Here is a 13,247-nt window from a genome sequence, read left to right as displayed (position 1 = left end):
TTTGCGTCTGTTTGATGCGTTTCCGATTATTGAGACTTTTCTTCTTGATGCGTTCAAGTTTTTTGATTGACGAATGCATTTTTGTGATTAAATTTACCTGATTTGTAGTAATTGAAGTTATTGCTTTGTTTAATTGCAATGGTGGGTAGATAAAAGTGTCGTTAAATAATATTATAAGGGGTAGTTTTTTTTAATAGTATCAAGGTAATATTTTTGAGAAAACATTGAACAAAACTTTAAATCAATCTGAGAGCCAGCCTGTTCCGGTGTCCATCTTAGATTTAAGTCCATAAAATCCAAGATGCAGATAGTCGATCGCGCTTCAAAAAAGCGCATCCTATTATCGACTACAACAAAAGGACTCATGCAACGATACCTAAGTACACATCTCGATTCATCGTCGTCTCGACTCGATCGCCGAACCGATCCTATTGGCGCTCCCCACTGTCGCTGCGGGGGAGCGAGACGGGACGAGCGGCTAGCGGCGGGTGCGAGAGGGAGGGTGGTAGTCATCTTAGCCGCCGAGTGGCGTCCCACTGGGCGGGGCCGGGCCAAGGAGAGAGCCTCAGATGCGCGTAGTGTTGGTGGGGTCGGTGGAAGGATCGCACTGCAGCAGTCGTGGCACCGACGCGCGCTCGCGCCCACGTCGCGTCTTCCGTCATCGACAGGATAACCTTACGTAATAACACTTAATCGGATCGAACCGCTCATCCGATAATCGATTGTGAATAGTGAACTTTCATTGAGAATATTCGATACTTTTTTTCCCGCGATTTTGAGAACGTGTGAACTCGAGTTGTGTACTTTGTGTATGTTTTTGTTTTGTTTTCGCTCGGACTTGCTGATATATTTGGGCGTATCAGACTGTGTTTTTAAATTTTAAAACATTTTATTGAATCTCATCAGGACGTTTTGTGCTGTTATTTAATAACAATCAAATTCAGACTTTATCGGTTCCTGTGAAATATTATGACTGTGAGCCGTGTTGTGTGGACATATGTTGAGAAATTTCAAAGTGACTCAGAACTATCTGTGAGGAATTAAAGTAAGTGATTTTTGTATTAGAACTTGTGTGTTTTTGTAAAATATTTAAAAAAATCAACAATATTTACTTACTCATTTCAAAATCATAGATGTTATTATAGCTTCACTGAACTATATTTAAACAACATCTGACCGACATTAAATTGACAGGAGCATTCATCATTAGGACAGAGATTAACGATTGACTAATAAATAATGTCAATTTATTGCCTTACTGCACTGATAAATGAACAAATATTTCCACGTACCTACTTAGAAATCTGTGATAAAATTTAAGATCTTCTCTATTAGAGCATGAAAGCGCGATAAATTTATCAGTAAGTGTATAAAATCACAGTAAACACAAAACTATTGGCAATAATTTTCTTGCAAGAATGTGGGCTCGTTAGGAAGAATAGTAACAGTTAGAAATCGAGTCAGTAATCCGATTCATCGATAAATCAGGCGATCAATTACAACAAATGAGAGAAGTTAATTAGAACATGAATTACGTGATTGGACTTGAGTCTCGAGTCTTGAATACCGATCGCCGGCCGGCCGCGGCGGTAGTGCATATTTTCGAGACACAGCTAATATAATACGGAAATGTACAAATTAAGGTGCTTTTACCCTATTTTTTTTTTAATTATAATTATTGCAAAAAAGTTACAGATTTTAGATGATAATGTAATTAAAATATTTTTTGTAAACACCGATTTTATGGCATGCCGATTGAGTGTATTTTGATTTTACTCTACGAAATTAATTTTAAATCGCATTAAATCTTTGCAACCTACTTACCCAAAATGTTTTTGTAAGTTTAGGCAATGATTTCTATCATTTTGTATAGATGGCGTTTCAGTTGTTAATTAGTAAGTTGATAATATTTTTTTTATGCCGATTTTTCTAAACATAATATGTATACCTACTCACAATCATAATACGAGTATCGTGTTTTTTTTCTTGCACTGAAATATTAGCGAATTTTATATTTGTAAGGTGATAAGGTACCTCAGTAGGCATATTAGCTTTAGTAAGTACTTAAGTAAAGTTTCCAAGTATTGTACTTACTAGTATTTTTAATCGAACAATAAAATACAGTGGTTTAGTATGGTAAACAGTTAAATTCTAATAAGAATTCATGCAACAAAAACCTAATTGATCTTGAATTGTAGCATTTAATCGATTACTAACTGGATCGAGTAATGTGTGAATCGTGGGAATCGATTATTCGAATACTTTGTTTATATTGTTCTCTGGCTTAAGATTAAGTGAGAAAAAATACTTACTTTTTAGTACTGAAGTATTTGCTGTGAATATGTGTAGTTACAGTGAGATATGGAGTTTAGTGGATTGTTATACAAATTTACTAGTTTGAAAAAAATAGGCACCTTCTTATATTATTATTAGACTATTTACACGTTTTTTTATACCTAAATCCTATTAAAATCATCCGGGATTTAAAATAAAATTTACTATTGATACCAATTGAGAAAAAGTAAACTATAAGATAATTCTTATAGTATTAAATTCCATAAATACGTAAGTAATTAAAATTCATAGACACCTCTGTAATTAAATCTTCTGCGAGCTATCACGCGATTACTAGGTACCTATTGCTGACTTAATCGAATTAAACAAGAAAAATAATAATTGGTAGATGTCACTAGTCACTACGTAGATGTTATAGATATATAAAATACTAGCTGTTCCCGCGCGCTTCGCTTCGCCTTAAAAAGTTTTCCCGTGGGAACTCCGGGATAAAAAGTAGCCTATGTTCTTTCTCAGGGTCTAGACCGTATGTATACCAAATTTCATTCAAATCCGTTCAGTAGTTTTGGCGTGAAAGAGTTACAGACAGACAGACAGACAGACACAGTTACTTTCGCATTTATAATATTAGTTAGGATTTTTTCAGGTATACGTCCAATGATTAAGTCCATTGAACTACCTCCTACTCCATATGGACATGTTTTTTTTATTATTTTAGAAAGAGAATTTTTAAGCTACTTTCATTATCAGACAATATGCAAACTTATAATAATTATAGAATAAAGAAGGTTACTATTGGCCGACGATATTTTTATTTTTGCCATGCAATCGGTTAAAAAACCTCTTGATCTATTCTACATTTAAAACGGATCAGTTGTAAAGAGTATTCTTATCTGACTGACAGATCTTATTGGAAAAAAAACCTATAAGAAGGCAAGGATAACTATTTTAATGCCATATATATTTAATCGATACTATGCTATCTTACACTCTGTATAATAGGGTACTAAAGCTGACGTATTGAGTTTTTTTTAATATAAAAAACATAACTTGATACATTTTAATTGATGTTAAAGACAATAATGATAATTCTTTAATGGCGGTTAAATGCATTAAAATAATTTTTGATATAAGATCTGGATTAAATTTGTTGATAGCTATATGTAGGTGTACTTACTGAAAGTTTGTGTAAAGATTTTAATAAAATAAATGTCTGATTCAAACATTCAATATTTTAAGTATTGGACAAAAAATTATAAAAGAAAACTAAAAAAACAACATACACCTTAATTTAAATAAATAAATATTAAGTAATTTTAATTTTAATAGAACTCAAATCTAAGGTGGGAATGTATAAACAGTGTAAGTATATATTTTAAAAAATACTGAACGTACCTACTAGGTTACTATGACAATACAGAGAGGAAATTTATAAATGAATTTATATGAATATTTTCCGTCGGCTAGTCAATGTACCATCGAAGTTCACGGATTAAATCCACCCTGTCGGTGCATCGAAGTTTAAAACGAAGCCTGGAGCGTTTTATTACTTATGCCTAAAATTTGTTAGAATAATTATGTTAAGATTTGTTCCTAAATAAATTGTACTATATCGCTCGATATCATTAGAATTGAATCATAATCCATAAACAATAAAGTTCTAAAGTATAAAAATAATGTCTGTGCCTTGGATCTGTTCATATTCAATGCTTATATTTATAACATCTGTCTCCTCAAGATATGATATCCAGATGTAATGATAATATAATATGGTAGAGACTGATAGTGACGTCATTCAATAAATTATAACTAAGTAGTAAGCTCAGTCCCCGTGGTGATACAATTTTTACTTTAGTTCAAATGTGTTTTATATTTAAAAAAAACTACAATGGCTATTGCCACAATGTTATTGGCATTTAGAATCCCAGATCCGAGACAAATATTATGTGATGTAGGTAATGTGATACAATAACAAATATTTCTGCACGGCCGAGCATCGACCGCGGGACTCTCAGCACATGAGTCAAAGTATCTAACCACTGAGCCATCCGGCTGCCCACATATCAATGTGCATTCAGAATCGTATAAGTGTACACAATTTCAAATTATTTACACTAAACTTATAATATTATAGCATACAAAATTTTAAATATGTGTGTAAATTAAACATAGCATACGTTTCGTATAATTAAGTAAGTTATACACATATGTACTTATACCTATATGTTTTTTTTTGTATATCCTGTCTTCAGGTAGAAGATAAGACATGCGTGGGATTCGAACCGGAGACTTGCTCTCATATCGCATTGTTCGATTAGACTGGCCTATTGGCTTATACAGGCAGCTCTTTTGACTAAGTTCTTCATTTGCTTAAAAATTACTGCGAATACATGCTTAGTTTTAATGTTTTAATTACTTTTCTGGGTATTGAAAATGCATTATTTTTTTTTGTTAGTTTAGCTTGCAGATTGGCTAAATCTCTACCAGACAACCTTAGGATGGAAGAGACAATTTAAATTTATGTATAATAAAAACGCTGTGACCTTATTTTTTCCATCCTGTAAATAAAACTCATCCGATAATGTTTACTCTCGGTAGAGTCAGCAATAAAAATACTTGAACAATAACGTCCGTTGTCAAGTAACCCGAGACGCAAAGATCCGTTGTACAGTCAACAGAAGAAGTGGGTGAGATAATCAATAATTACTTTGTACAGTCGGCTTTATAATTATCTAGGCATTTTATTCATTCTAATACTGTCGGCTACATATAAAGCTGAATGTGAAAAGACAATTTCAAAAGCAAGTAAGACATTATGAAATTTATTGCGTAGGTATTTGGAATATTTTTTTACTCTGATAAAATAATATAATTTTACCCAAGCCCAATCAGATTTTTTTACATAATTTGCAAGAGAAACGATTAACAGAATGATAATCAGAATAATTGTTTTTTTCTATGAAGAATTGAGTTTAATACCTAACATTAAAGTACTAATAAAGCATAATAACTAAGTATTGCTCAATGTGCTCAGAATGTTTAGGCGCGTCGGTAAAACGGAACCTGTATAAAGGTAAATTGATACGTGATCAAGAGAATAACCGATTGTTTAAACTTTGCAATAAACAGACACCCAACACCTTAACTAAATATAGCGATTAACTTAGCAACCAATAAAGAAACATAACACCTAGAGATAAGAACGGAATTGCAATGACGAAACCGTGAGAAAAAAATCCACATTTTGCTCCTGTCAATCGATAAAAATACTGGCCACTGTGAAATGTGAAACGAATAAAATATTTTTAATAACTTTTCCTATGAACTTTTATGTTGTTTTTGTTCTCAAATTACTTTGTAAATTGTCAATTTGTACTTATATTTTTTCTAGATCATCTATAATACTTATACTTGTTATTGTATGAAATTCTTTAAATACGGATGAACTAAAATGGCTATTATTATTATTTACTCATAATATAATATTATTAAAATTCTATTATGAGTAAATAAAGCATGTGTGGTGACTGCGTAAGAAATTGAAAATTAGAAAACCAAACAAGTCATTAAAGTTGTAGCTGCAATCCATGAAACAATAATGCCGAAATACCATTGTTTATTTGTTTGGAAGGCCCAGATACCGATTTTATAGCCATTCAAACTTGGAACATGTGGCAAAATCGGTGCCTTCGATGAAATAAAAAACTAAATGTCTCCGTCTCTGTCACTCATACAGCCGCGTCCCGTTCCCGCGCCACATGTGTTTCCCGCCTGTGATCAATGGATATTGTTTTTTTAACCATAGTTTGATCAGCGGCTACTTTTTGATTATCCTTCTTTTGATATTTGTAATAACTTACCACATTCGAACATGGCTTCTAGGAAAATGACTTCCTATTCAAATCGCCGAAGATCTTTTCCGTTTGTTCAACATCACTCCAAAGATTAAGATACTAGCAGATATGACAGTTCAAACAAAGTTACACGCAACGACTTGACAGATCAACAAACAGGCGAGCGCGTACCAATTTTTCGTCTGTCAACGCTCACCGTCCATTGAACATTCTAATACCGAGTTTAATACTAACAACTGTTCATAAACTAAATCCATTCTAATTGCAAAGGTGATCTTCGGCCAACAATAATTATGCAATAATTTATACGGAGAGCACGCGTCGCACGGAACTGCCAATGGATCCGATCATCTTGATACTTTGCCAGATAGTAAATGTCAAACTAGGCATAGTAGGCAATAGGCCGCGAAATATCGCCACAGAAGTGTCCTGGCCATCAATTATCAAGACTGCTTCGTTTATTTGGACCCACTGGAGTCTGTTCCGAATGTGTCATTAAGTAGGTATTGTTGGATTTATAACTGGTGGGCTTTGGATTTAGCTTCGACTGTCTTTAGAAGCGTAGCTTCGCATTTGCCAACTTATCGTCATTTTTGGCTGGGATGTTCGGTTGCATACCAAACTACTAATAGGTATTATTAATGCGACAGATTGTGATTTTGTTTGTAACCCTTCACACGATAAAGTAAATTCAGTTTTTTTTTAATTTCAAAAATATATTTCTTATATTAAACACCTTATTGTATACAAAAACAGTTACAATAGGCAAGGCGAAAGATTTTGAAATCCTCTTCCGTAATGCAGATAACCATCTATTGTTTACAACAAAACCTTTATTTCGGTAATAAACTTAAGATTTTGGAAATTTAAAGCCATTTTTATAATCATTTTTAAATACTGCGCGAAAACAGCTCGCCGTGTCATGGCGTCGTGTGTGACGTCACACTTACGTACGTCAAATTTGTTTACAACAGCAAAGTAAACAAACACTGCGTATTTTTTGTGTTAAAAATGAATTCTAAAGTTTGTATGTGGTGTGCAGTGCCTCAGTGCAAAAATACATCAATAACGACACCCAACAAGGTGTTTGTACATGTCCCATACAAGAAAATAATAAGAGATAAATGGTTAAAGCTTGCACGGCGAAACAAACTTCTACGAAACAAACTTCTTCGGCGAAATAAACTTCTACGAGTTTAAAACGAGTTTGATTGCTACTTAGTCATATTTATATCTAGTGTTAAAGATAACGTAGCTAGTCACGTAGCCCGCAGAGCCGACGACCGCTGGAGTACAAAGGTTCTGGAGTGGAGACCCCGTGTCGGCAAACGGCGTGTCGGTCGCCCCCCAACCCGTTGGTCTGATGATCTGCGGAAGGTAGCGGGAAGCCGCTGGATGCAGATGGCGGGTGACCGTTTGGGGTGGCGATCGTTAGGAGAGGCCTATGTCCAACAGTGGACTACAGAAGGCTGAGAGAGAGAGAGAGAGAGTTAAAGATAAATACTAATAAAATAAACTTACAAAGAGGTTTTCACGTTTCTAAATTCGGAAGAGCAAAATTCTTTATTTGTTGCAAGGAACTCGCCCAACATCAATAAATCGATCCTGGGCAAATTTGCACTGTTTGCCTTAACAAAACCTGGTTCCATTGTTAAAGATAGATTCGTGTTATAAAGTCGATAAATCACAAAAACAAATATAATTATATCAATCGTAACGCGCAATCAGTATGTAAGGTAATCAAAACACAGTGAAGCGTACATAAGTGTGACGTCATGCGCTGTGATTGGCGTTTCAGTCAAAATGGCCAATTGCAGTATTTTACTCTTTTAATTTATTGAAAATCTTATTAATCTCAATTTTTTAAATAAAACTAAATCAGTTTTTTAAATCCTTTGAATGTGTATTTTCCTCTAAAGTCATTAAATCTTTGATAATGTAATACTGTCGACACGCCTATTGCAAATCATAAAGTTACAGACAAGCAGCAGGTAAGTATGCAAAGGAGGACTTATTGCCCAAAAGCAATTCTTCCAAACAACCTTTGACTGGTGAACAACTCAAGTGAATATACGAATCTAAATTTTTTCCCGCAATCATTATAGTCCATTCAGCCCACGTTCTTACACGCTCAGCCCCGGCTGCAGCAGCCAATAAAAGTACACGTTCAGTTTCGAAATGCTCGCATCAATAATAAATATAGATGGATGTGCGCGATAGCGGGTTGATGTAACGTCCAACAGGTGTCGCCCAGTAATGATGAACGCGTTATACCGAAGTATATTTTCGGACGCCGTCTATGACGATCAAAATAGGTCGGTCGCGCTACATTGTCGTGCGTTCTCTGGGCTTATTGACAAGTAATGGTTGGGATCAAAGCGAGAGCTTTTGGAACTAGTAAATAGGTGTCAGCGACGGTTGGACACTGATCGCTGATAATTATTTTGATAAACGCAGGCATCGCGTCCGAATGCTACGGGTTTAGCTTTCTTCGTGTGACTTTTTGCGTATAACTCATCAGAGGTGCGATCACAGGATTCGATACTATTTTCGAAACTACACTGAGGGTCACTTTTTCCAAACGCTAAACGTATATAAAAAAGTATTTAAATCAAATTTTAAATGCATTTTGTACTAATTGACAGACGTATGACAGGCTACTAAATACGTTTTGCGTTTGGTGAAATTCCACCTAAAATGGAAAGAACAAATGATCACTTTTGGAACTAACAAATTTGCCTTACATTTTGACAGTGACAGTTGGCGATACGCACGCAACGTAAACGGAGGTTTCGAAGCTTATAATAAATTAGGGGTAATTATAACATAGGAATCTTCGAAAAATCGAATCGAAAGTGTGAAGCTTAGGAATTTTCTACTTCAACTAGGTAGGTATATACATATTTCATTTACTGTTATGCCATTTTTCCCTTCTTACAAACATCACTATAAAGCTACGAAGCAAAATGAACAAAATTTCGAAACTATATTCGGAGTCGTCAAACTCGGGGGCCCCTATTACGGAAACACATCGATTCGTCTTCATTACCTTCGATCGACGCAACTCTTTCGAACACCAGAATAGACTCCCCCGGAGCGGATGACATAGTGGCTCAGGAACAACAAAAAACATTTTAATGTCATATTTTATTTTCCGATGTCTTTTTCTGTGGCTTCTTGGCTCCCCCTCTCTGTATCGGGCGATTTACATCGATTCCGAACAGAAAATGTCAAGTATAGTCGGATTTAAGTGGATTGGTACTGTGGTATTTTATGTTATGATGAATATTATAGAATGCAAAAAAAAAGTAATTTATTCTTCCTTTAATTTGGATACTGAAGTACCTTAATAAGTGTGCAATGCACACTGTGTATACCTATCAGAAAAATGCTATAAATCTATTAGTTAAAAATAAATGTTTAAGAACAAAACTTTATTATTTTACGTGCGAGAACAGCCATCTTCTTCTTTTATTTTTATACGACTGTATCAATCTTGCTTTACTGTCCAAAAGTGGCAATACACTCTGCGCGAACTTTAACCTACCGAAATACTGAAACGCCTCAGCAACAGACTAAAACTATAAACAATGTGTTTTATGTCATCCATCTCTTTCGCTCAAATGGCATTTTTTCAGCCATCATTCTTTCATCTCACTAGGTCCCGCACTTTTAATGACCAAATAAATATGTTTTTAAACTCATATGTTCTGTTAATTATTATCCCCTAAGGTGCTTTTTGCTTTTAATTGTTTTTTTTTCAATTGATGTTTAGTTTTTTGGGGTGTTTGGTATTTCAGCTATTTGAGCGTTCTGTTAGCTATAAGCTATTCTCTTCTAGACTATTTAGACTAGAAAGATATTAAGTAAATAAAAGCAATGAAGTGAAATAATTACTAAAAAAACACCTATTCAATCGATCTATAACCATAAAATAATAACCATAAAATAAGAAAGGCACTGAGCCTGACTAAGCTTTTTCAATTATGCACTTAATTGCAACATTGTATTTAATTGTAATAATTAGGTAGTTTATGGCGTAGTGGTTAGTGACCTGACTACTGAGCCGATGGTCCCGGGTTCGATTCCCGGCTGGGGCAGATATTTGTTTAAACACAGATATTTGTTCTCGGGTCTTGGATGTGCCCGAAAAATGGTAATAGGCCCGCCCCCTATTACATTGGGACTAACATAACACTCTGGCGAAAAGTGGGTGCAGCAATGCACCTCTGCCTACCCCGCAAGGGAGTACATTAGTACAAGGCGTGAGTGCGTGTTTTTTTTTTTTTTTTCTAATACGTACTTACACTTACTTTAGTTTCATTGAACGCTGTACCGTCAACATGTAAATTTAATATGAAAAGTAATTATGAATTAATTTTAATCGCTAAGTAAAATTTTCAGTGGATATCTGAATTATGTTCATCTTACATTTCTTACATCAAAACGAAAGAAATAATAATAAAAAAAAAAAACAAAAAAAAAGTCATTTCTGATCAAGTTAAAGGTAATAACGGTGAACTATAATTTTCAAATTACGGTCCAATTGTGGGGCGGGCTAGGAATCAATTAGAAGTGTCTATAAAATTGTCTATGGTGTTTGTTCGTTCACGAAAATGGGGAAAGACTACTGAGTTACTAATACTGTAATTTGTTAGTGTATTTTGGGAATGTTTCGATTATGTTATTTTGTATGTCATTGTTAGTATAGTAAAGTAACTACGTAGATACTTACTAAGTTATTGTAAACAAAAAGTTTCAGCATTCAAGTATATTATTATGATTTATAACTACGATTGCATTTCTAATCTTGACAGGAAACATGAAAAAAAATAGGTTATTTAACACCGAGGACTGTCTCCGAGACGGCTTCAACTTAATCGCAGGAAAGCAAAAAGCTGCCCCCACACACCTGCCCCATAATACTCCCGCCACACGCCACATATTCATAACCGATTCAATTGAACGAATTTAATCGATGACGCGTCCGTAATCGATTCTTTTGTCATCATTCACCCGCCACCTATTCGTGATAGGACAACATCATGATCCAAATTACGAGCCAAGAAAATTGAAATAGCTCATTTGCACCCTAAGCTGACATTCATTGCAGTATTTTTATGATATCATATCCAATTACTGCACACATACAGCGAAGGCTGCGTACAAAGATAACAAAAGAACTCCAACTAAAGCCACTCACCTGCAATGAAAACAGAAGTGGAATGAAAACGAGCAAAATTCTATCAATCAAAGTACAGAGGATGAAATAATCGAATCCGGAGCGACGAGCGAGTTCAAAGGGCACAAACGACGACCGCAACAGATTAAGAGAGCACAATAAAACAGAAAGACGACTAATATCGAACACAAAGTTCCGTGTCGATAGCGGATCTATCGGCGAAACAAAGAGACTAAAAAGACGACACGAAAAAGAAGCTAAAAAGAACGGGCTTGCCTCGGGTTCCACATTCAAACGCGATGCGATTTCAGCATTGTTCGTATTGTGAATCGTAGACACGATATCCTCGAATAACTTTCGAATAAAAAAGTAGTAATCGATAAACTCTTATCTGATTCCATTTGCACATGTATGCATAATTAGGTTAGCTACTTCTCGATGCGAAGTAAGCCATAAAACGCTACGAAAAAATACTGATTGAAACCGGTGAACCGTAGCTGTCACGAAACGTCAGTTCACGATTCGTTCGTTTATTTTCTTCAGTATTTCGTGTGTTTTAAAAAGTTTACGCGTGCGAGAGGGTCCGTACAGAACTTCTTTTTATATTTATGACTAGGGATGATAAAAATGTTTGCGGCATGTCGACTTCGGTTTTCGAGCACCTGTCTCTGTTTGAGCAGTTTATTTTTATTGGTCGATTGTCAACTTCAGTAAGTAAATCGTTCCAGAGAACTATGTTTACCTTTCCCTCATTAGCCATTCGTAACGTTTAAATCAATAGTTCAGCTTAAGTATAAGTCAACGGTGGAGCACTTAGTAGCACGATAAAATTCAAATTCGTCAGTAATTCCGTTAAATTTATTTGAATGTTGTATGACATTTCGGATTGTTGAAAAATAAAGTTGTTAAGGCGGCGTGTCGACTAATATCGAAGAAAACGGTCGGGCCGCACGCAAGTCTTCCAGAGATCACTATCGTTCGGCGGGACTGTCGTTCGGTCACCCACCCTTAATAAATTCAATTTAAACTATTCTTAATTCAAACCCTCAGACACTAACTCTAACATAAACATTACAATTTTGAAATAGCATTCCGTTTTTACGCAGCGGTCAGTGTTTTATTTTTACGACCGGCCGGACAAACCAGCCAGTGTTTAATCCTTTCTCGAATGATTAATCGAATAGTCTACTTGCGTGTTCGTTCTAATTAAAAACAAAAACGAAACGAAATCTAACCGTTTCTATAGTGTCAATGTGCTAATAAGCCTTGTGTCGCGACTGCCCTCCCTTTCCATCGCTTATCGGGCCTCAATCTCACCTCCCCTACAGAATGAATATTAACTAATATCAAACTGTTACTCCAAGTACTGTAAAGGAAATATATTCCGATAATAAACGGCCGATGAGTCATTAAAATGGGTCGATCGATCTTGGTCAGAGGTAACAAGGCAAAAGGTGGTCTGAGCCCGATAGGCTAATCAACATCTAAGATTCCTAATTAAGATTGCGTTTGGCTGCAACGGTCGAATATTTCTACCACCAAGCCAATCATTGCTATCAGTCAGTGGCCACTGGGTACATTAGTTGGTAAGTTAGATATAGCTATTCCTGAACCTCATAATGCTATTATACAGGTATATCTATTCATAATGTATAGTATGTATTTATAGGCATTTATTTATAGCCTATAAAGTATCATATGATATTCAATTACGTGAGCATTATGTGTATCTGTATTTTATTGATTCTTCTTATTGAGTGACATTGCAATTTCTTACTTCTGTTTTGGCACACCTTACGACATACTTTATCCTGTACTTCCTATGGGTTTACTTGTAAAAAATGCCTTTAGCATTAAGTACACCCTTATACATATTTGTGCAAGAAAGATTTAAATAAAATAAATAAACAAATACT

At 35.1% G+C, this 13,247-nt stretch overlaps 1 protein-coding gene across 3 annotated transcripts in view; it reads left to right on the top strand.

Moving 5' to 3' along the window:
- Positions 1-581: 581 nt before the first annotated feature.
- Positions 582-13,247, top strand: part of LOC105383021 (homeobox protein cut) — a 103,646-nt gene continuing 90,980 nt past the window's right edge. For all 3 annotated transcript variants that reach the window (XM_038118743.2, XM_038118738.2, XM_038118737.2), the window contains exon 1: positions 582-1,045. The gene's annotated coding sequence lies outside the window, so the exon portion shown is untranslated. The remainder of the gene's footprint in view (positions 1,046-13,247) is intronic.

Source organism: Plutella xylostella, chromosome 16, assembly GCF_932276165.1.
Source record: "Plutella xylostella chromosome 16, ilPluXylo3.1, whole genome shotgun sequence".
Lineage (NCBI taxonomy): Eukaryota > Metazoa > Arthropoda > Insecta > Lepidoptera > Plutellidae > Plutella > Plutella xylostella.
This window is presented reverse-complemented; position numbering and strand designations above follow the sequence as displayed.